The following is a 23943-nucleotide window of genomic DNA, read 5'->3' as shown; positions in this document are numbered from 1 at the left end:
TGGAAACAATTGAAAGAAAAAGAATACGGCCCAAGGCTGGAGGCCTAATCTGAAATAGGACGTCTTCTTCTTTTTTCTGGTGAAACAAGAAGATGCAAAGTGAGGGCGGCTGTTGCGATGGCCGTAGGGGTGAATGTAGTGCCGTTTCATGCACTTAACATTTGTCTAGTAAAATAGAGGCGAGTCAACTGGCTTTTTAAATCGGAAAATAATAACAAACGCTGCAACGCCAGATCAGTTTAAAGTTGTTCTGTGTGAATTTGCATTAATTGAAGTTTCTATGCTTTCTGATGATGTAAAGTGTTTGTGTTAACAGTGAGCTCATTAAGCCTGGGGCCATAACGCTGCTTTTTAATGAGCATACATCGAAGGGGATATTTTTTTTACATGTGACGATGGTCATGCGCATGTTTGCTTTTCAGTGAGAGAAAAAGCAATTTATTCATTTCTTTCAGATGTTTCGTTCATATGACAGAAACAAGTTTTGCAATGTACTGCTGGATAACCACGTGCCATTGACGAAGATAGACGTTCCTACCGTTAGAACAAATTGGCAGCGACTGATTACAGTCAATGAGAAAAACAAACAAATTTAGTTCAATGTTATTTCAGATGAGTGACTTAATTAGGATTACAGATGATAAACTGTTAAAATCGATATATAAGATAATTAAAGCATGTATATCTGTAGTAGTAAGTCAGTTATTAGGGCTGGCACATGTAATCAACAACAACTTTGAAAGTTGATGAGATATTGACCACATAAAATAGGTTCAAGTCCTCTTTATGAACGTTTTGATGGTAAATATTTCATTATGTAAGTGTTTTCAAAAAGGCAAAACCAGTAAATATTATATTCTCAGTTCAATTAGGATTATCACCTCTTTTTGAGCCTTTAAGAGTAAATATTTCCATATTTAAATATATTTTCACTATTTTTAGTTTAACTTTTTTCAAAGTTAAAAAACTAAAAATAAAAGATTTTAATTTTTTTATGAACCATTGTATAGAGCAGGGGTCACCAAACTACGGCCCGCGGGCCGGATACGGCCCGCCGGCACATTTGGACCGGCCCTCTGAACAATATCAGAGACGCTATCGGATGTTTTTTTTTAATTTTTTTTTTTTTTTTTTTTTTTTTTTGGATGCAGCCCGCCGGCACATTTGGACCGGCCCTCTGAACAATACCAGAGACACTATCTGATTTTTTTTCCTATTTGGCCTTGAAGACTGGGACGTTTTAATCTTGTGTTTGGTTCATTGCACCCCTGCTGAGCCCACAAATCATCCCAGTGAAGCGGGGCTTCGCATTGCTTCTTTGGTGACACGCGCGGGGAGAGTGTTTCCCTTTGATGCAGGCGGGCACGTCCACCGTTGCATGCACGAGCAGTGTTACCGAGACATCTGGACGATCGCAGGTGAGGGCGGAGCCCTGGGACCATCGCGGACTATTCAAGCATATAAAAACTGCAACCTGTTTGAGAACGGAATAATGGCAAAAAAGTTAGGTGAGAGAAAAATTGATTCAGAATGCAGGGTATTTAACCTGGAGTGGACAAACGATTATTTTTTTGTTCAATGCAAAGAAAAGGCTGTTTGTCTCATTTGTCAAGAGACGGTGGCGGTATTCAAAGAATACAATCTTTGCCGACACTATGAATCCCGTCACAAAGACAAGTATGATAGCTTGCAAGGCCAAATACGAGCAGACAAACTCTCAAAGCGAAAAAGTGGACTACTATCTCAGCAGAACCAGGCATCCGTTCGGGCCAGCTTTTGGGTTGCTAAATTGATAGCAAGCAGCGGTAAGCCTTTCACTGACGGAGAGTTTGTTAAGAAATGTATGGATACTGTCGCGGAGGAGGTGTGTCCCGAGAAGAAAGATGCATTTAATGCCGTAAGTCTGTCGGTGAGTACAATGACCAGACGCGTTGAAGAAATCGGGAGTAATGTATATGCCCAGCTGCAGCAGAAGACGAAATAATTTGACTTTTTTTCATTAGCACTGGATGAAAGCACGGACGTGCAAGACACAGCGCAACTGCTCATTTTTATTCGTGGAGTTAGCGCAAACTTTGAGATTTGCGAGGATCTGGCAGCCCTCCAAAGTCTCAAAGGGACTACAACGGGAGAGGATATTTTTGACAAAGTGTGCCAAACCATGGAGAAGTTGGACCTGGACTGGTCAAAACTAGCTAGCATCACGACTGTCGGGGCTCCTAGCATGGTGGCTGAAACTCGCTGTCTAATAATGGGACGCATGAACCGGGAGTTGGAAAAAAGGGGTCTCACCGCCCCGCTACGAGTCCACTGCCAAATTCACCAGCAAGCACTGTGCTGCAAAATGTTGACGTGGGATTCTGTAATGACGGTTGTGGTGTCGTGCATAAACTTCAGAGCAAAGGGAGAAGATTGTGCATGGCACAACAGAAAGTTAATGTTCCATGGCTTTTTTTTCTATGAAGAACCCAGAGAGAGTTATTTAGTTATTATTTATTTCATAAAAAGTGTTATTTATTTCCTGTTTTTTTCTGTGAAGAACTCAGAGGGTTATTTAGTTATTATTTATTTCATTAATAGTGTTATTATATGTTTCCTGACTTTTTTTCTGTAAAGAACCTGGAAAGGGTTATTTGGTTATGTGTGGCTTTCTGGAAAACAATAAAAAAAAATTAAGCTCCCCTACGATCGTCACACTTTTTCTGTTACAAACTGACACCGGCCCCCCATCAGAGAAGGGAAAAGTTATGTGGCCCTCACAGGAAAAAGTTTGGGGACCCCTGGTATAGAGTATGGTAAAAATGTCCTTATTTAAAAATGTTCAATTGTTTTTGTTTTTCCCAAAAGTATTTATTTATTCATTCATTTATTCATTTTCTCAACATCACACTCATAACTAGGGGCAATCTAGAGTTTTCAACCAGCCTACCATGCATGTTTTTCGAATGTGGGTTGAAACCGGAGTACCCGGAGAAAATCCCACGCAAGCCCGGGAAGAACATGCAAACTCCACACAGGGGAACGGACCTGGGATCAAACCCAAGACCCCAGAACTGTGAGGCCGACGCACTAATCGGTCATCCACCGAGCCACCCTCAGTAAATAAGATGTTTCATTTTTATTATTATTTTATTATAATAATACAATAATACATAGCCTAGTCGTGGATGGAATAAAAGGAACACAGCAATAAACTCTTGTTATATTACTCATTTATACTTTAAAGTTGTTGTTTTTTTTCATTTGTGTTCTACAGTATTTTAACATTGGAGCGTGTTAATTTAGAAGTGCTATAAAAGATGTTAATTTGACGATTTTCTTTGAAATGCATGAAAACTGTTTGAAGATAATTGGTGAACATTAGGCAAAAGTGGAGAACAAGAGAGTGCTTATCTGAGTCATTGGCAGAACCTCTTTTGGTTTGATTTTTCAAATTTTTTGTTTTAAGTGGGGTTTAAAACGTCGGCTTTTGTCGACACGACTTGAAGCCCGCTGCTTTCTGGCCCACCCGTACCAATATAAAAGTCAGTCGCATTTCGATTATAACAAGGACCAATGCCATAGTGCCTTCAATATGCAAATTTCCTGGATCCCATAATGCACTAAACATGATGACATTATTTAAATGATTGAAAAATGAGGAGATTTAAAAAAAAATGCCTATTAAGAGCCAGACAAATGGAGACCTGCTTTAAGGGACCCTCCTTCACTTATTAGAACAGTTGGTATGCTCTGCTTGCAAACACCTCGACAACCACCTAAAAAAATTAACAACATTGTGTCCGAAGTAAGATAAAGACATGTTCATAACTGGAAAGGATGAACGTGGAAAGTAATTTTTCTCCATTTCTCAAGCTTTAGTGACGCTGACATCGACCATAACAACAATTCCAAAAAGATAGGGGTACAACCCCTGACTAAACCAATCTCTGCTGCGAGAGGGGATTTCACAAAGAATAGTTTTTGAAACTTAAAGCAAAAGTAACAAGGCTTTACATGTTGTTTTCTGGCTCCACCTGGTCTTCATCAGATCATCAGCTCCCCAGTCAGCAGTGAGCGTGACATCTCGACTACAATGGGTCTAAGTAGTTTGTTCTTTCATTCATTCATTTTTTGAACCGCTTTACCTTCACTATTGTCGCAGGGGGTGCTGGAGCCTATCCCAGCTGACTTCAGGCCAGAGGCTGGGGACACCCTGATTTGGAGGCCAGCCAATCGCAGGGCACAAGGAGACCAACAACCATTCGCACTCACACTCATACACCTAGGAGCAATTTAGAGTGTCCAAACAGCCTACCATGCATATTTTTGAAATGAGGAGAGAAACCGGAATACCCGGAGAAAAGCCATGCAAGCCCGGGGAGAACATGCAAACTCCACACAATGAGGACCGACCTGGGATCAAAGCCACAATGCCAGAACCGTGAGGCCGACGTGCAAACCACTCAGACGTCAGGCCGCCCCAGTTTGTTCTTTTTATAAAAATATTTAGTTATATCGATTCGTTGTTCAATTGTGTGTTGATTTTGGTCACCATTTTCTATATTGTACTAAAAATTGACATTTGCAGTTAAAAAATGGGTGACGCGAGATACCCACACAGACTATTGCTTATTGATAACTTTTTAAAGGATAAAATACTATATAATTCTGCTGCAGACTGAGAGGAGCACTGTGCTCCTTCAAAGTTGTATTCTGCCTCGGAGGTTTTATACATGCACAACTGTGTAGAAAGAGGAAATATGTTAACCGCAACCGCATCAACGCTACCAAGTGCCAGTAGTATAATTTACAGTCGGCACGGACACACTTACTGAATCGTAGTACTGACAGGACAAGCCACTTTGATGCTTTCCTGCATTCATTCCATCATTTTCTGAACCACTTATCCGCACAAGGGTCGCGGAGGGTGATGAATCATATCCCAGCTAACTACGAGCACCCGGCAAGGAACGCCCTGGCGGCCAACCAATCACTGGGGACAAAGAGACGGACAACCATTTTTTCAACCAATCTACTCTCCATGTTTTTGGAATATGGGTGGAAATTGGAGTACCCAGAGAAAACCCACACAAGCCCGGGAAAAACATGCAAACTCCACACAGTAAGGACCAACATGGGAACGAACCCATGGCCCCTAAACTGTGAGGCTGATGCGCTAACCACCCTCCACCAGGCACCTGCTTTTATGCAGTCATTTTTTTCTCATCCCATTTTCTGAACCGCTTTATCCTCACTAGGGTTGCAGGGGGTGCTGGAGCCTATCCCAGCTGACGTTGGGCCAGAAGCAGGGGACACCCTGAATTGGTGGCCAGCCAATCGCAGGGCAAAAGGAGACAAACAACCACTCACGCTCACACTCATAACTAGGGGCAATTTAGAGTGTCCAATTAGCCTACCGTGCATGTTTTTCGAATGTGGGAGGAAACTAGACAACCCGGAGAAAACCCACGCAGGCTGGGTGAGAACATGCAAACTCCACACAGGTGGACCAACCTGGATTTGAACCCAGGACCCCAGAGCTATGAGGCCGATGCATTTTATTAATTCACATTTGTCAGGGTTGTTTAGAATAGTCTTAAGAGTTAACAGCACTTTTAACGTGGGAATACTGGTACTCGGACGTTTGGTCGCCCGGACATTTGGTCGCCCGGACGTTTGGTCGCCCGGACGTTTGGTCGCCCGGACGTTTGGTCGCCCGGACGTTTGGTCGCCGGACGTTTGACAACATGACAGAGAGTTTACTGTTGAAACCAGCTCTCAAAATTATATTTATGAGAGAGAGTTTAATATCTAAATATATACTGTTGAAACCAGCTCTCAAAATTATATTCACCCGGGTGACCAAACGTCCGGCGACCAAACGTCCGGCGACCAAGCGTCCGGCGACCAAGCGTCCGGCGACCAAGCGTCCGGCGACCAAGCGTCCGGCGACCAAGCGTCCGGCGACCAAGCGTCCGGCGACCAAGCGTCCGGCGACCAAGCGTCCGGCGACCAAGCGTCCGGCGACCAAGCGTCCGGCGACCAAGCGTCCGGCGACCAAGCGTCCGGCGACCAAGCGTCCGGCGACCAAGCGTCCGGCGACCAAGCGTCCTGCGACCAAGCGTCCGGCGACCAAGCGTCCGGCGACCAAGCGTCCGGCGACCAAGCGTCCGGCGACCAAGCGTCCGGCGACCAAGCGTCCGGCGACCAAACGTCCGGCGACCAAACGTCCGGCGACCAAACGTCCGGCGACCAAACGTCCGGCGACCAAACGTCCGGCGACCAAACGTCCGGTCACGGGAATACTCACGCCTCCCCGTCAAAATGGAATGGACATCTAGCAACCATTTAGTTCAATGAGTGCCCTATAAAATGTTAATCTCAAACCATTCTGGTTGAACTAACTCATCCATTTTCACAATTGTAAGACAGTGGTTACAAAATATTCATCTTCGAAACCACGCAAAAAAAAGTTAGCGATCTGAAACACTTTTTGTTCTGTTGGTCTCAGGGGAGATATTGCATATTTTCTTCGTCAGTCTTTGAATTAAATATTGTATTCGAGAGCAAGAAGACGAATCTAAAATCAGCATTGCAATTGCTTTTCCCCTGCAAAGCTACACAAGACAAAAGACTTTTTGTTTGTTCCTTCCATTTCCTCTGCATCTCATGACTAATTTCCCTAAATGAAAGGCAAACGTGTTATTCATTCTTTGGCAATTCAATGGGAATGTTAAAAAACAAAAGCTAACGCGGCACGACGCCGACAAATAACAACATTCAGCATCTTTTTGTTTCTGCTTTGCTAGGAAGGGCCTCTGTGATGAAGAGCTGCATTCATTTACTATCACAAACACACACAAACACACACACACCTTCTCTGTGTCACTAATGGAGCGAGTCCGACTGAACGCCAACAAATGGAAGCCGACAGAATTAATTGCGCTGTGCCGTCGTCGTGCCCTTCTTCTCTTTGATAAATCTGAAAGCCACCACGAGTCGCGCAGACGGAGAAAAGTGCAACTTTGAGAAATGATTTGGAGACGCCGGCACCCGAGGAAACACATCCTTATACTGTAGTATATTAAAAAAAGGCACGTAAGGGTCTATTATTCCAGTGTTTCCCAACCGTTTTGGAGCTGCGGCACACTTTTTGTATTGGAAAAATCTCAAGGGACACCACCATCTGAAAACCATTCACGTACACACACTTATACCTGAGGACAATTTGGAGTGTTTAATTAGCATAGCATGCATGTTTTGGGGATGTGGGAGCCAACTACAGTACCCAGAGAAAACCCACACGGGCATGGGAACGACATGCAAACACCACAGAGAAACCGACTGAGGCTTGAACCCTCGGCCTCAGAACTGTGTGGCGGTTGTGCTAACCAGTCTTCCACCAGGCCGCCTGAAATGGACTTTAGTCAAATTTTCTTTCATAGCAGGAAGGCCATGGAGCTATTTTTAGGGGTGGTTCCTCCCTTCAAAATATTGTGATTGTTTGAATTTACAAGTATAACCCTTTTTTTGCTTATGTGAACAAGACATGACTTGATCACAAATAAGCGGAATTGTGTTGATGTATTTCTTAATAAAATGTAAAATTTCAATTGTGCACTGCAATTGACTGGCAACCAATTCAAGGTGTCCCCTGCCTGGTGCCTATAGTTGACTGCGATAGGCTCCAGCACCCCCTGTGAGCCTTGTGAGGATAAGCGGTAGGAATAATGAATGAATGAAAAAAAAATATTCCGCAATCTTGAATGTACACAATTCCACCTTTAACATTTTTTCCACACATAGTCCTATGGGGGTTTTGTATTTTGATTGACATTCTGGCACATTTAACCACAAGGCGGTTTATGTCATGTCAGAGTGAAAACAAGCCGTAAATGTGTAATCCGTCAACGATGTGTCTTTTTTTTTTTTTTTACCAAGGGGAGGTAGAAATGTCTTTCAAGTGATTTGAGACATGCTCGTTTTCTAATTCGTATGTTTTGGTGGGTTGCATTTATGCAGGTTCAATTCATTGTGCTGTTGCTATGACGATAAATTTTCTGACGGTGATAGACTCAGATGAAGGCTCACGGTTCTCCACTTATTAGCAAACATATGCATAATAGTACTGTTGTCCGTTTCATTGTAAGTAATTGTGTGTGCTTTTCGCACATCTGTTACTTACCTGTCGCCCCATGCTGACCTGAGACTGACCAAAACAGACAAATGGAAAAAGTGTCAGCGGTACATTGATAGCAAATCCATTTGCCATAAATTTCTAAGCGTGTGGTCTCCTTGACCACGACCACCGCTGGCTATCATTTAGCCTCGGTTAAGGGACGCACTCCTATTAACATTAAATGCACCACCGTCTGCGGCTAGCGTTTATGTTGGTTATTTACGGCGGGGCTCCGGGGGTCTCCCTTCCAAGGTTGTCCGGCAATAAGGGAATTCACCTTTAATGGGAGGGATGGAGTCGCCTGGCAAGAGGCCATTTATAAATGGAAGACATACCGTGAAAGCAGGTTGGCTTAGATTGGACGCTGGTTGAAAATGGACATTGCTTCCAAAGCATTAACGCAATGCTAAGATGGGAAGCCATTTATAAAGGTGCTATATAGTCAAATTAAATTACCGTAATTACTCGAATATAACACGCATATTTTTGCTATATAATTAATTCCAATAGTTGGGGGTGCGTGTTATAATCAATAACTAAAATAAATTACAAATTTTCGATCGAAAAAAGCATTGTCAAACTCACTTTGACGCACGGACATTGTGCAATTTCCAACTTTGAATTCAAAATACACGCATATTAAAGATCGTCAAGCCTCACAAACATCACAATCCTGCATTAATAAGCTGGAAAGTAGAATACTACATTGTAGTGTAGTACGTACTTGTATTTAGAAATATGTCCAGCGGGGGGCAGTACATTCCCTTGTTACATGTGATAGTCTTTTCCATTGTGCATATCTTCAAATCATTTATTTATTCAATTTGTATGTTCCTTTTCTTGTTTGAGAATGACAATAGATATTTGAATTAAAACATGGTATTGTCAATTGAAATGTAGTCAATGTTCAAGGAAGTCTAAAAGGTATTGCAACATAACATGTCTACATGATATGTTTGTCCACTCTGTGTATCATCTATTGCCCTAAAATTCAAACGCATAACTCCACCAACTGCAAGACACTCGACACGCTCGTACTTGAAGATTTCTCTATCCGGTTTTGAACAAAACAATCGTGAAACGAAGAAAAAAAGGTAAGATTTCTGATTTTCGTCAGCGGGAAATTTTAGGTGCGCACTATATTCGAGTACTGCGTTTTTCCAGATATTTTTGGCCCAAAATTACCTGCGTGTTATTTTCGAGTGCGCGTTATATTCGAGTAATTACGGTAATAAAATTGTTGGATTGGGTGAGAGTGAGGACTGTTATTAACAACCCTGACAAATTTGAATTAAAAAAAAATAATTTCATTTATTCATTCATTTTATGAACCGCTTTATCCTCTTCAGGGTCGCGGCGGGTGTTGGAGCCTATCCCAGCTGACTTTGGGCCAGAGGCAGAGGACATCCTGAATCGGTGGCCAGCCAATCGCAGGGCACAAGGAGACTGGCAGCTGACAGCTGGGATTGGCTACAGCACCCCCGCAAGCCAAAAGAGGATAAAGCGGTTCAGAAAATGAGATATAAATCATGACTCCAATTTCCATTCAGTTAAGGGCCTTCTTGAAAAAAAAGCTTTTTATTAATTAAAAATAAAAGACAATTAAGCGTAGGTATTGTTTAATGTATTTATATTTAAAATATCTCATTCAAATAGGAGGAAAATCAATTTTATATTTTTTGTTAGTTTTTGATTAATAAAAAGAAAAAGGAAAGAAAAAAAATCTGTAAATATTCTAGTTTTGGTGGTCCTTAACGACAAATAATGATTATCTGCTTCTGATTTAGAAAATAATGAAATATATACATAATTACATAGTATTCTTAGCCCAAACATGTCTCAAAATAATCAATTTTGGTGCAATTGCACATTTCCAGTGCCCTTCAATTGGCTGGCAATCATTTTAGGGTGTCCCCCCAAATAGGGCCCGTAGTTGGCTGGGATAGGCTCCAGCACCTCCCGCGAACTTTGTGAGGATAAGTGGTTCAGAAATGAATGAATGCACATTTCCAGCTAAAAGGGTAGAGTAAGATATTTATGAAGACCTGAACCAATTTGTTGACTAACCATGAAACTAATTGGTCATCATCAAAATAAACATTTGTGGCAGCCCTATCGGAATAGCATCCGATAAGCTAATGCACAGTGTTTTTCTATCATTAATTTGCGTGAGTAAACTCTAAATCACGACTCCAATTTCCAATCAGTTAATGGCCTTCTTGATAATCTGCTCATTGCAAAAGATGAATCGCATATTGGGAGCTTACACCTGCAAATTTCACAAATGAGGCAGTTTGATTGTTGCAATCAAACACTGTAGCCACAAACAGGTCCGATTCCTGCTCTGCTTTTCCCCACAACATTTTCCCACCTCGAGCTCTGGGCCATGTTAAGTCTGCGCAAATTAAATCCAACATCAGGGCAGCCTCTGCTGGGATTTGGCGCAACACAAATAGAAGTCACTTGACTGCAAGATGCTGAATAATGAATAAGCGTGGCCATCATTTTTTTTTTTGGTACTACCACAGCCTCTCATTTGCTTCATTATGCGCAATCTCAGCGCCATCAAACATCTCGTTACGCGCCCTGACAGTCCAGCCGAGCGTGAGGGCTTCTCGCCGTGCGGCTCGGACCACGGGGGAGAACCGTGATCACCCCAAATTAGCTTCGGGGTGACTTGATGTAGGCCAACACCGGGATGCTCGCAGATGGAGCAATGAACACCACGTAGCTCAAGAAAATTAATGTGTTCTTTAACCCTTTCGAAACCAATGCAAAAAGTATCCTCAGGCAGCTTGTAACGAAAAAAAAAAGCAAAATTATACCCATGATTAGTTTTACGGGGTTCATCATTCTGATCATATGTTTACCTTGACTTGCTAGCGAAAATCTGACATACATGCACAGGTGAGATATATATATATATATATATATATATATATATATATATATATATATATATATATATATACATACATACATACATACATACATACATACATTGGTACCTCTACATATGAGCAGCTCTACCTACGAGATGCTCGAGATACGAGGAAAATTTTGAGCAAATAATTCGCTCTAGATACGAGAAAAATTTCGAGATGCTAGAGATACGAGGAAAATTTCGAGCAAATAATTAGCTCTAGATACGAAAACAATTTCGAGATGCGAGAAAGCCAGGTGGCCATGACATGAGAGGCTGTTTATCATTTTTTGTCGCATCTCTTTCGTGTTAACAGATATCTACGAGCACAGAACGGTTTCTTCACACAAGTTTCTCCTACACATGGACCAGAAAACGCACAAGGCGCATGCACGGGCAAAATGAGGGCTTTCTGGGTAATGAAGTATACTCGTGCACACAGCACCCTTTCTCAGAATAAAACTTCATTACCCACAATCAATACGTGGGTAGGCTGAGCTGTTGCATTTTTCTAGTGTTTTTCCTTCGTTCGTCATTCAGAGCCTGTTAGCTCCCACGATCACTCATTCAAGACTACTTCTCGTTGGCAAGTGGTCGTGCGTTATCCTATTGTGAGGACATTTGTGTGCATCATTTTCGGAATATTTTGAAGGGAATAACAGCAAACAGCCCAACAATAGCGAACGTGAGGGTGGAGGCGTGGCAAACAGCTAACCCGGCCAGAAGGTATAAAAAACAAAATTTGAATTCAGTTTTGTGTAAAGTTACATTAAACGTATGTTTGAGTGTGTCTCTGTATATATTTATCCAAGTTAATTTAAATTTGTTTGTTCGGTTAAGAGTGCGTTGTCGTGGAATATATATATATATATATATATATATATATATATATATATATATATATATATATATATATATATATATATATATATATATATATATATTGCATATGTATATATATATATATACATATGCAAAATTGTAGTTATGGTTTCCGTCGGAGGGTCACTATGTCTACCAATTAGAGGGAAACACCAATAAATCCACTATTTGATTATCCAATCAAATAGTCAATGAATCATCTGGAATTATTGTTGAGCTAAAAAAATTGACCAAATCCTTTATTTCCATTCTGACATAAGCAAATATTCTTTATGCTGTATGTAAATTCTATTCTCCAAGGTTCCCCAGTGCTTTAAAAGCCTGGCTATAAAATAAACAACAAAAAGTACACATTATAACCAGTGAGACTGTCAAATGTACAATGGTGACATCTTGTGGTCATAATGTGAACAACCCTGTCCCAGCTCTCTGCCATTGCACTGAATTGCATTATATTTTTGCTTTTTTTTTTTTTTAATGTATTGTGTAAATATTGTTAATAAATGCATAAGAATAAAATGAAACTCATCTCAACATGTTTTCTTATTTATTCCCCAAATATATGGCAGGCTTCACTTCTACAAAGCTTTGGACGTTTTATCAACCGTGCACTCTAAAAATATAGTCTGGTTTTGTCAACTGTTTTTTTTCTTGGGCTGATACAGCAAAAACATGACTACATTTCTTGCTTCCACATAGAAAAGTCATCCCATTAAATCTTTGCAACTTTGCGTTTCTAATTGAACTCACCGTGTACAGAAAACCATTTGGTCTTCTGCATATTAAGCAGATGAATTTATCACTTTTCGAAACCAAAACAAACAATTCACACATTGGTAGTAAGAGGCTGCTTCCAATAGAGAAGAAAATTAGCTCTATTATCAATTGGACATGCTATCGCACCCCTGCTGGGTATATTGCACATTCAGTCATTCATTTTCTGTACCAGTTCTCCTTGTCACTTTCACGGGGGTGCTTATGCCAGCTGATTTCGGGGGGAAAGCGGACTACACCCTAAGTCAAGGGTGTCAGACTCGGGTTGGTTCGCGCCCCGCTTTAATGTCAACTTAATTTCACGTGGGCCGGGCCATTTTAGATATAATATTTAGATTTTTTTTAAATTGGAATATAAGAGCTAGATCAAAAGCCCTAAATATTAATTTTTTTGTAGATCTAAAACAATGTTTATTTTAGCTTTTTTATATATTTTTTGATTTTACATAATGATTTTTGAGCTAAAAACACAGAAAAAAATGATTAAAAAATTACAATTATTGATTTAAAAGGGGGAAAATCAGGCAATTTAATATACATCTATACTCTTCATTTTAATTTGATCCTAAAACAGAAAGTCGGCACTCATGATTTACTTTCCCGGGCCACACAAAATGATGTGGCGGGCCAGATTTGGCCCACGGGCCGCCACTTTGACACTTGTGCCCTAAGTCATCAGTCAGTTGTAGGGCACACATAGACAGACAACCATTTGCACTTCGAATCACATTTCCAGCGAGGGGGAATCAAATCCATGTACCCTGCACCGAAGTCAGGCAAAAGAACAACTGCACTGTGTTGTGAATACTGTACAATATAATTAGAATAATATCCACTTAAAACAATTATCACTTGTCCAAATTAAACCACAGGCAGTGTTGATGCAAATCATTTTTCCCCTTTGGGGACCCAATACATGAGGTGACTTTAAAGAGCTCAAAGCTTGAGGAGTGGGGAGGCCAATTACAGGGTGAGAGAGGAAGGGGCTAGGGGAATCTCATGCGTAATTAAGCCACAGTGGGTCAAAGTCAAACTGTTATATTTTACAAAGAATGATCGTTGCTGTACTTTCATTGTCGTCAGTGGATCTAGTCTGACCTAAGGCTGGTGCGAGTAATCGGCAACTAATTGTTTCTCAAAGGAATGGACAACTATTTTAATAGTCAGTTAACGATTTAGAGACATTGTTGAACTAAAAATTGTCCAAATCCAGTTTTTTTTGTTTTTTGTTTTTTATCCTCTTAATTCACAAGGTAACAATGACAGCACCAATCCATTTTACTAACGAGGGTGTGGCAGCGATCGTTCGTTCTCAGCCCTCCAAGTCAAAATGTATTTGACCTTCAGTGCCATAAAGGGCAAAGAAACGTGTATTTACAGCTAGTCTTTCCAGTTTAAATGAATTTGATGTCTATTATTGTCAGCGTCAATGGCAGGCAAGAGTTTAATAGAAAATAGAGGATCCACATTTATTTTTTTTCTATTAAAAAAAGCCTAAATACAGTAATACCTTGACATACGCGTGCTCACACATACGAGGAATTTGAGATAGGAGTAAAATTCTGACCAAATATTTACTTTGAGATACGAGATCCGTTTTGAGATACGAGATCTGTTTTGAGATACGAGATCCGTTTTGAGATACGAGTAAATTTCTGACCAAGTATTTACTTTGAGATCCGTTTTGAGATACGAGATCCGTTTTGAGATACGAGATCCGTTTTGAGATACGAGATCCGTTTTGAGATACGAGATCCGTTTTGAGATACGAGATCCGTTTTGAGATACGAGATCCGTTTTGAGATACGAGATCCGTTTTGAGATACGAGATCCGTTTTGAGATACGAGATCCGTTTTGAGATACGAGATCCGTTTTGAGATACGAGATCCGCTTTGAGATACGAGATCCGCTTTGAGATACGAGATCCGCTTTGAGATACGAGATCCGCTTTGAGATACGAGATCCGCTTTGAGATACGAGATCCGTTTTGAGATACGAGATCCGTTTTGCGATACGAGCATTCGAGACAGCCAGGTGGCCAGGCCGCGAGAGGCTCTATGATTTCGAGAGAGGCTGCTTATGAGAACAGCATGGCACTGTCTTTCTCGCCGCAACTCCCTCATGCAAAGATCTCTACAAGCACTGGGCGGAGCGTTGCGCTTTTTCCGTTATTTTTTGCGTTAGTTAGTGCAGAATTAAGGGAATCACAATGGATCCAAAGCAAGCCGGTGCAATGAAGGGTAAACACAATAATCGAAAAACATGAGTAGTGTACGCATGACTGAGCTGGATCGCCAATATGTATGGAGAAGCAGGAAGTTGGCCTCGAAAGCCACGGTGGAATACATGAGGCTTTTTGCCTTATTATTGCACAAGAAGGTTTAAATTTAGTGTAACGTAAGATTAAAACATTTTTAAGTGTGTGTATAGGAATCTAAGTTCATTTAAGTTAAAATTTAAGTTTGTAACGCTACTAGCGCATCCGTCAAGTCTCTCTCTCTGCCATCCGCGAACTCCGCGTTGTATTAAATGTCTCATTTTATTTTTAAACATCATAACCACTAGTTATTTGTTACTCTATTAGTAGATGATGAATTACAACCAATAAAAATGTTTTTCCATTGTAATATTTTTGTTGTTGTTGTGTTTTTTCAGAGGGTGGGAACGAATTACCTAATTAGTTCATTTCTATGGGAAACGTTGATTTGAGATACGAATAAATTGACATACGAGCTCAGTCCCGGAACGCATTAAGCTCGTATCTGAAGGCATGACTGTATGCACTATTTTAGGGGTACCTCAACTTACGAAAATACTTACTTCCAGAAGTGGTTTCATAATTTGAATTTTTCTACCCTAAATCTTAAGTAAAGTCGCATTTTACATGTTCCAATGTTCCCAATAACTACCCGTAACTACTTTGCGATTTTTTGATGGTGATGTCTGACATACATTATCGGAGAAATTGGAGGGAAAACTGTAATTTTCATTTTGTTTTTTTAAATAAAGTACATGTTCACATGTCTCGTAACCTCTCAAATTGCAACTTGACGTTACCTCTTTGACGAAATAGTCCCGTTAGCACACAGTCCATCACAATAGTCCGGGACGCATGCTAATTCATTACGCACCAGTAAATTACACAAGACCCTGGGCAGACTCAAACAGAAGGTGACATTTTCAGCTCTCTCTCACTTGAATTAGGAAGGAAACACAGGAGGAAAAAAATGATAGGTAAAGGTAAGTCCAAGTTCTTCATGTAAATCAGGGGTCACCAAACTACGGCCCGCGGGCCGGATACGGCCCGCCGGCACATTTGGACCGGCCCTCTGAACAATACCAGAGACGCTATCGGAATTTTTTTTTTTTTTTTTTTTTTTGAAATTTGTTTTTTTGGTTTTTTTTTGAATTTTTTTTTGGATGCGGCCCGCCGGCACATTTGGACCGGCCCTCTGAACAATACCAGAGACGCTATCGGATTTTTTTTCCTATTTGGCCTTGAAGACTGGGACATTTTAATCTTGTGTTTGGTTCATTGCACCCCTGCTGAGCCCACAAATCATCCCAGTGAAGCGGGGCTTCGCATTGCTTCTTTGGTGACACGCGCGGGAAGAGTGTTTCCCTTTGATGCATGCGGGCACGTCCACCGTTGCATGCACGAGCAGTGTTACCGAGACATCTGGACGATCGCAGGTGAGGGCGGAGCCCTGGGACCATCGCGGACTATTCAAGCATATTAAAACTGCAACCTGTTTGAGAACGGAATAATGGCGAAAAAGTTAGGTGAGAGAAAAATTGATTCAGAATGCAGGATATTTAACCTGGAGTGGACAAACGATTATTTTTTTGTTCAATGCAAAGAAAAGGCTGTTTGTCTCATTTGTCAAGAGACGGTGGCGGTATTCAAAGAATACAATCTTTGCCGACACTATGAATCCCGTCACAAAGACAAGTACGATAGATTGCAAGGCCAAATACGAGCAGACAAACTCTCAAAGCGAAAAAGTGGACTACTATCTCAGCAGAACCAGGCATCCGTTCGGGCCAGCTTTTGGGTTGCTAAATTGAGAGCAAGCAGCGGTAAGCCTTTCACTGACGGAGAGTTTGTTAAGAAATGTATGGATACTGTCGCGGAGGAGGTGTGTCCCGAGAAGAAAGATGCATTTAATGCCGTAAGTCTGTCGGTGAGTACAATGACCAGACGCGTTGAAGAAATCGGGAGTAATGTATATGCCCAGCTGCAGCAGAAGACGAAATAATTTGACTTTTTTTCATTAGCACTGGATGAAAGCACGGACGTGCAAGACAGCGCAACTGCTCATTTTTATTCGTGGAGTTAGCGCAAACTTTGAGATTTGCGAGGATCTGGCAGCCCTCCAAAGTCTCAAAGGGACTACAATGGGAGAGGATATTTTTGACAAAGTGTGCCAAACCATGGAGAAGTTGGACCTGGACTGGTCAAAGCTAGCTAGCATCACGACTGACGGGGCTCCTAGCATGGTGGCCGAAACTCGCGGTCTAATAATGGGACGCATGAACCGGGAGTTGGAAAAAAGGGGTCTCACCGCCCCGCTACGATTCCACTGCCAAATTCACCACCAAGCACTGTGCTGCAAAATGTTGACGTGGGATTCTGTAATGACGGTTGTGGTGTCGTGCATAAACTTCAGAGCAAAGGGAGAAGATTGTGCATGGCACAACAGAAAGTTAATGTTCCATGGCTTTTTCTGTTACAAGCTGACACCGGCCCCCCATCAGAGAAGGGAAAAGTTATGTGGCCCTCACAAGAAAAAGTTTGGGGACCCCTGATGTAAATAGTATGTGCCTTGACTCAGTAAGCCAACTCCAGCGTTACTGTTTACAAACACATTAGAACAGAGGTCGAGAACCTTTTCGAAAGAGAGAGCCATAAAAAAATCCTATTTTCAAATGTTATTCCTTGAGAGCCATACTCACAATTTAAAAGTCAAAATACATGAAAATGTGCCCATGTTTTAGTCATTTTACCACTTCTAAAGTACAAAAAGTCTTTTAATTATTTTGACAACATTGTTATGCTGTTGCTAATCAATGAATATCAATGAGTATCAATGAGAGAATAGATTCAGAAGACTATAATGAAAAAAAAGTCAATGCCACAGTGCCGACGTGACGTTCCTATTGGTGCATTCGGGACTCGGCTCTCTCACCACCGGTTTCCATATTTTAGCTCAGAGCCATATGCAACCATCAAAAGAGCCACATGTGGCTCCCGAGCCATAGGTTCCCTACACCTGCATTAGATGGTTTGCTTGTGTTCTAAAAATGACTTGGGTAGGATGTGACAACGCAACAGTTCCCTCATCATTTTAGCGTCTTTATCAATTACGCTTCATGAATGTTTGCCATTCCAAGTGCCTCCCCAAAATACAGAACGCACCCGCAAAGCAGAAAAACGATTGGACGTCAAGTTATCACCTGAGATTCTTCTGTTCTTTTTCTGATTGTTGGACCATTTACTGTTCTTGAGAGGCTTCACTGCGAGGAAGATGAAAGGACAGAAGACTGCCCGACCGGATTATACTATTACGATGGTAATTTCAAGATCTCTTGTTGGAGACATGAATGGTTTTATGTTGGGTTATTTGGAGGTGACATAAATTTCTACCTTTATACTAGGGTGTCCAGATTATGGCCAAAAGAGAGTTGTTGTTGTGGGAAGAAGTAAAGAAGGCCGCAATGTTACGGGGACAATTTCAAACAAAACAACAGATACTGGAAATGCATTTACGTTTTGGGGGATTTCATATGTTGGATCTTGTTTTTGTATGTTGGGGCTGCAGTGGCAGTCCGTGCATTTTCTCGTAGCGCCTTCAACGGGTAAAATCCACTTCCTAGCAGCATTTAATGATTAAATACAAATACTGGAGATTTTCAGACATTACAACCGGTCCGGGGGGTGATTTTCCCGGGAAAAAACAGCGATGAACGTCAATGGCGTACCGGCAAACATTGGCCGAAAATAGGGTAAAATCCAGCCGAAAACAGCATGTATTGATTAAATACAAATACTGGAGCTTTTTAGACATCAGAACCGGGCCTGGAGTATCATTTCCCCGGGAAAGAGACAGCGATGAACGTCGATACGTCCATATACGTCCATACGCGAAACGGCAAAAATTGCACTAAAATGGGGTAAATCCTCTTCCTAGCAGCATTTAGTGATTAAATACAAACACTGGAGCTTTTCAGATATCAGAACTTGGCCCACAATTGAAATATTATTTAGGAATATAGCCATATTTTACTCACCAAAAATCATTATTACTGTTCACAATATCCATCCTCCTTTCTTTTCTATCACCATTGAAGCTAATGCTGAAAGTCGAGCCTGTCCTGTCGTATTTCTGGCATAGTCCGTCTTGAAAATGGCTTTAAATCATCACAACAATATATTTGCTTGTGCAGCCCGCTCCAAATACAGTTTGGTAGCTCTGGCTAATGACTAGCCTCATAGTTGGTGAAAGCGATGACGTATCCCTACGCCTGCGACAAGGCAATGACGTATCCATACGCCTGCGACAATGCATTGAGGTGGTGCCAACTCAAAATCTGATTGGTTAAAGCAACAGTCTTATCGACGCTTGTTTAAAGCGGCAGAGCCCGCAGAACTGATTGTGAAGGCCTTGAGGCAGATTTCTGACAAATAATGTCTGAAATGTGATTGGTTAAATGCTTCAATATGAAAACACACATCTGGAAGCAGTGCAACCAGGGTGAAAAGCAATGAAAGGAATCTAACAGACAATGTGGAATTATTTAATAAGTATTCATGGACAAAATATAATATATGATTCAGATATTTCTTAGGCCAGCAGAGAAGGCCTTGAAGGCCCTGACAGCCCACCACTGTGGGGCTGACATTTGCATATCAAAGGGTTTCGTAACCAGAAAATGGTATGACTGTCTATACATATACAGTCAGTTCAATAAGTATTTGAACACCCTGCTATATATTTTTAGTTGCAAGATCAAATGTTTCCTGTAGTTTTTCTACCAGGTTTGCACATGCTGCAGGAGGGATTGTGGCCCACTCCTCCACATAGATCTTCTCTAGATCAGTCGGGTTTCTGAGCTGTCGCTGAGAAACACGTGTTTTAGCTCCCTCCAAAGATTTTCTTTTGGGTTTAGGTCTGGAGGCTGGCTAGACAATGCCAGAATCTTGATATGCTTCTTACGGAGCCACTCTTTGGTTTTCCTGGCGGTGTGCTTCGGATCCTTGTCATGTTGAAAGACCCACACACGACCCATCTTTAATGCTCTGACTGAGGGAAGGGGGTTGTTCCCCCAAAACTCACAATACATGACCCCAGTCATCCTCTCTTCAATACAGTGCAGTCATCCTGTCTCTGAAAAAACACACCCAAAGAATTAAGCTACCACCCCCATGCTTCACAGTAAGGATTGTGTTCTAGGGATGGTATTCATCATTCTTTTTCCTCCTTAGTAGAATTATGACCAAAAAGCTCTTCTTCTTCCAAAAGTTCCTTTCATAGGATCATTGAGAACCCACAATGCGATATTTTGCATGGAGCTCCACTCCGAATGAGATTGAGCATCATGTTTGGCTTCTTACATTAACTAATGATTGTTCCAACAATTAATCGTTTTTCACCAAGCTGCTTGGCAATTTCTCCGTAGCTTTTTCCAGCCTTGCGGGGGTGTATCATTTTTTCTCTGGTGTCCCTAAACAGCTCTTTGGTCTTGGCCATGTTACAAGTTTGGATCTTACTGATTGTATAAGGTGGATACGTATCTTTATGCAGGTAACGACCTCAAATAGGGGCATCAGGTTCAGAATAATGCATGGAGTGGAGGTAGACTTTTAAAAGGGAAACTAACAGGTCTTTTAAGGTCAGAATTTTCACTGATGGACTGGTGTTCAAATACATCCTTGAGCTTTATCACTAAAATAAATTGCAAAAAAAACATGTAATTTCTCTTTTTTTAATTATATATCTCTTTCACAGTGAACATGCACAAACCCCTCCATGATTTCTAATTTAGAGAACTTGCAATATAGCAGGGTGTTCAAATACTTACTGACTGGGCGTGTATACATAACTATACTTCTGGATTATTTCGTTCCTAGCAGCCCCTTAACTCATTCACTGCCACAGACATTAAATCTATTTCAATAGGAAGGCTGGCATTGAGTAATTATGTTTCACTGCCATTGACGGAAAGAGACATCTAGTTCAATTTAAACGATCTCCCTCCCAGTCAAAATGGACTGGATCTCTATAAGTAGTGCCATGAATAGCAGCTAGTGAATTAAGAGGAAAAATAAGTGAATATTTACTATTAAAAAGCTTAAGAAGGTTTTTATTACCCAGTTCCGATCCTCTCTTTAACAAATGAAAGTGGACGGATTTCAAGTTGCCCCCTGATTTGATATTTCTAAAAGAAAAATAGTTTGGCCACCTTAGATTTATACGGATTTCAAGCCATTTGCTAACTAATATTTCAACAAATAGAAGATAACATTCATAAATATTAGGGATGTATTCACTTTTGTGAGTAATGCAACCGCAAAAATCAAACATAACATGAGAGTAACTGGCAGGAAAATCTTAAACTGCATCATTTGACGCGTTATGTACCGTTCTGAAGAGTCACATTCAACAAATAATGTGCTAAGATGGCTTGCTGAGGAGTGTGACCATTTCTAAGCCTCACAATCTTATTTGGATTGGCAACAGCGAGGCATTCACAAACACCTACCTACCTTCTGCATGTCTTAAAATATTTCATTTTGGCCCTTTTTTAAACAACAATCACGATACGTTTTGGATCACTGAACACTTTAGACGTTTGTCTAAGTCACAGTACTTTATAAACCTGCCGGGCCATCAGGCTCCTCTCCCCCAAAGGCTAAATAAATGCTACAAAAAGGTACAAAAGGTATACACGTGGCAACCCCATTCTAATTTTTTTTTCTGATAGGGTTGAAAACGCAATGGTGACATCTGATGGTCAAAATAATAGCAAACCTGTCCAAACTCTCCGCCCACTTTTTGTTTATTTGTTTAAACTGTATTTTAAGACTGTGCCTTTTTGTGAGACTCTATATTCAAATTCTGGAAATATCTTATTAAATAGCATAATAAATACAATTTCAACATTCCTGTCGGTGTAAACCTAACATTGATATTTTTATTTATTTATTTTTACCCAGGGTGGCCCAGCGGATGAGTGGTTAGCGCGTTGGCCTCACAGTGGGGGACCTGGATTCAAATCTAGGTCGGTCCACCTGTGTGGAGTTTGCATGTTCTCCCCAGCCTGAGTGGGTTTTCTCTGGGTACTCCGGTTTCCTCCCACAATCCAAAGACACGCATGGTGTGAGGAGCGTGATTGGTTGTTTGTCTCCTTGTGCCCTGCGATTGGCTGGTCACCAATTCAGGGTTTCCCCTGCCTCTGGCCTGAAGTCAGCTATGATAGGCTCCAGCACCCCCCGCAACCCCAGTGAGGATAATACGGTTCAGAAAATGAGATGAGAAATATGAGAATTTTTACTCAACAATATGGTGGGCTGTCGGTGGGCTTCTCTACTGGGGGTAACCCTGAACATAATACCACACTAGTTTGGTTCAAGGTTATTGTACTGTCAAAATCTGTTCCAGGGGTGTATAACTGTGTGTGTTGAACCCGGGCACGTGTGTGTGAGGGTCGGTCCTCAAATGAGGGTATTATGATGATAGAGTGAATTACATAATGTGCATAAGAAAAGCATAAGCAGATGTGTTTTTTTTAAAACTTCTCAAAAACCTTTACAATTTTACTGGCAAACTTTATGAGTATTCCTCGGCTGAAAATTGACACATTTATAAATGACTAATAGGTATTTTCACCCAAAATCCAAAGGCAAAAAAATAAAAGGGTTGTACAAACAACTCTCTCTGTTCAAATAAAGCCCCAAATTCAGCTTCGATATACGAGTAGACCGAGAGACGAGCAGTACAAACACTATATTTACTAACTACTGCAGGGGTGGCCAAGTCCGGTCCTTGAGAGCCCCTATCCAGTCTGTTTTCCATGTCTCCCTCCACCAACACACCTGAATCAAATTATCGGGATTGATATGAAGCTTCTGGACAGCTTGCTGATTAGTTGATCATTTGATTCAGGTGTGGTAGAGGAGGGAGATATGGAAAACAGACTGGATCGGGGCTCTCGAGGATCGGACTTGGCAAACCCTGACCTACTGCATATATGAGTCCAATAATTAACCACAAACAAGGGTTGGTAATGATTACCAAACCAAATCAGCACGCCTAGTTCAGTGCAACCAAATAATGCAATAAAAAAAAGCATCAACATATTTTATAAAACATGGATAAATAAAGCAAGGAGTGTCAAAAACTCACTTCCAAGAAAACGAAAAGATAAATCAGCCACTCTTGCCTTTAAGGTGAGGTCCGAAAGATTGCGTCTCAGGTGTCCAAATCAAAGCCCCCCGCGGTCTTGTCGATTGCCGAGCGGCCGAAGCTGAGGCGAGAGATCCAGCGAGGATGGAGGTGAACGCGGGCTGAGCACCGGAGAGGATCGCGGCGCTGGGGCTCGTGACATCAGGGAGCAGTTCGGCCAACAAAAAGCAACATCCGTCCGGTAAGCGTATGTGCAAAGGGCGAGCGAACGACCGCCTGGACAAGGCGGAGAGTGGCCGGGTATGGTGAATCACGAACGGACTGGAGCCTTGCGGCGTACTCGCTTCGCGTCTTGCCCGCAAGTGTGCGCGCGGCTCGCCAGCGTGAGATTTACAACTTCCAAGTACCTCCCACACTTGGATGCTGACATGGATTCACTAAGGCGGAATGTGGAGGGAGGGAAGAAGGATGCGGTGGATCGGAAAGAAACCCTGGAAATAGACTCGACAATTATATTCTTTTGATACAGAGGTATCTTGTAAATACAAGTTTACACAGTGGTCCTCAACCACCGGTCCGTGAACCAGTACCAGTTCGCGAGCTACCTAGTGCCGGTCCGTCAAAGTAAAATAATAATAATAATAATAATAATAATAATAATAATAATAATAATAATAATAACAATAATAATAATAACAATAATAATAACGGTAACGACAATGACAACTATAATAATGATGATGATGATAATAATAATAATGATAATAATGGTAATAATAAAGATAATAATAATGGT

General features: G+C 41.3%; 1 protein-coding gene across 3 annotated transcripts in view; it reads right to left on the bottom strand.

The window, feature by feature from the left end:
- The window catches only part of drp2 (dystrophin related protein 2), a 189634-nt gene extending 166108 nt beyond the window's left edge, over positions 1–23526 (bottom strand). For 2 of the 3 annotated variants that reach the window (XM_077609084.1, XM_077609085.1), the window contains exon 1: positions 23148–23526. The gene's annotated coding sequence lies outside the window, so the exon portion shown is untranslated. The remainder of the gene's footprint in view (positions 1–23147) is intronic. The other variant, XM_077609082.1, reaches the window with a different exon arrangement.
- Between the last annotated feature and the right edge of the window lie 417 nt (positions 23527–23943).

This window comes from Stigmatopora argus, chromosome 9 (genome assembly GCF_051989625.1).
Source record: "Stigmatopora argus isolate UIUO_Sarg chromosome 9, RoL_Sarg_1.0, whole genome shotgun sequence".
NCBI classification, from domain to species: domain Eukaryota; kingdom Metazoa; phylum Chordata; class Actinopteri; order Syngnathiformes; family Syngnathidae; genus Stigmatopora; species Stigmatopora argus.
This window is presented reverse-complemented; position numbering and strand designations above follow the sequence as displayed.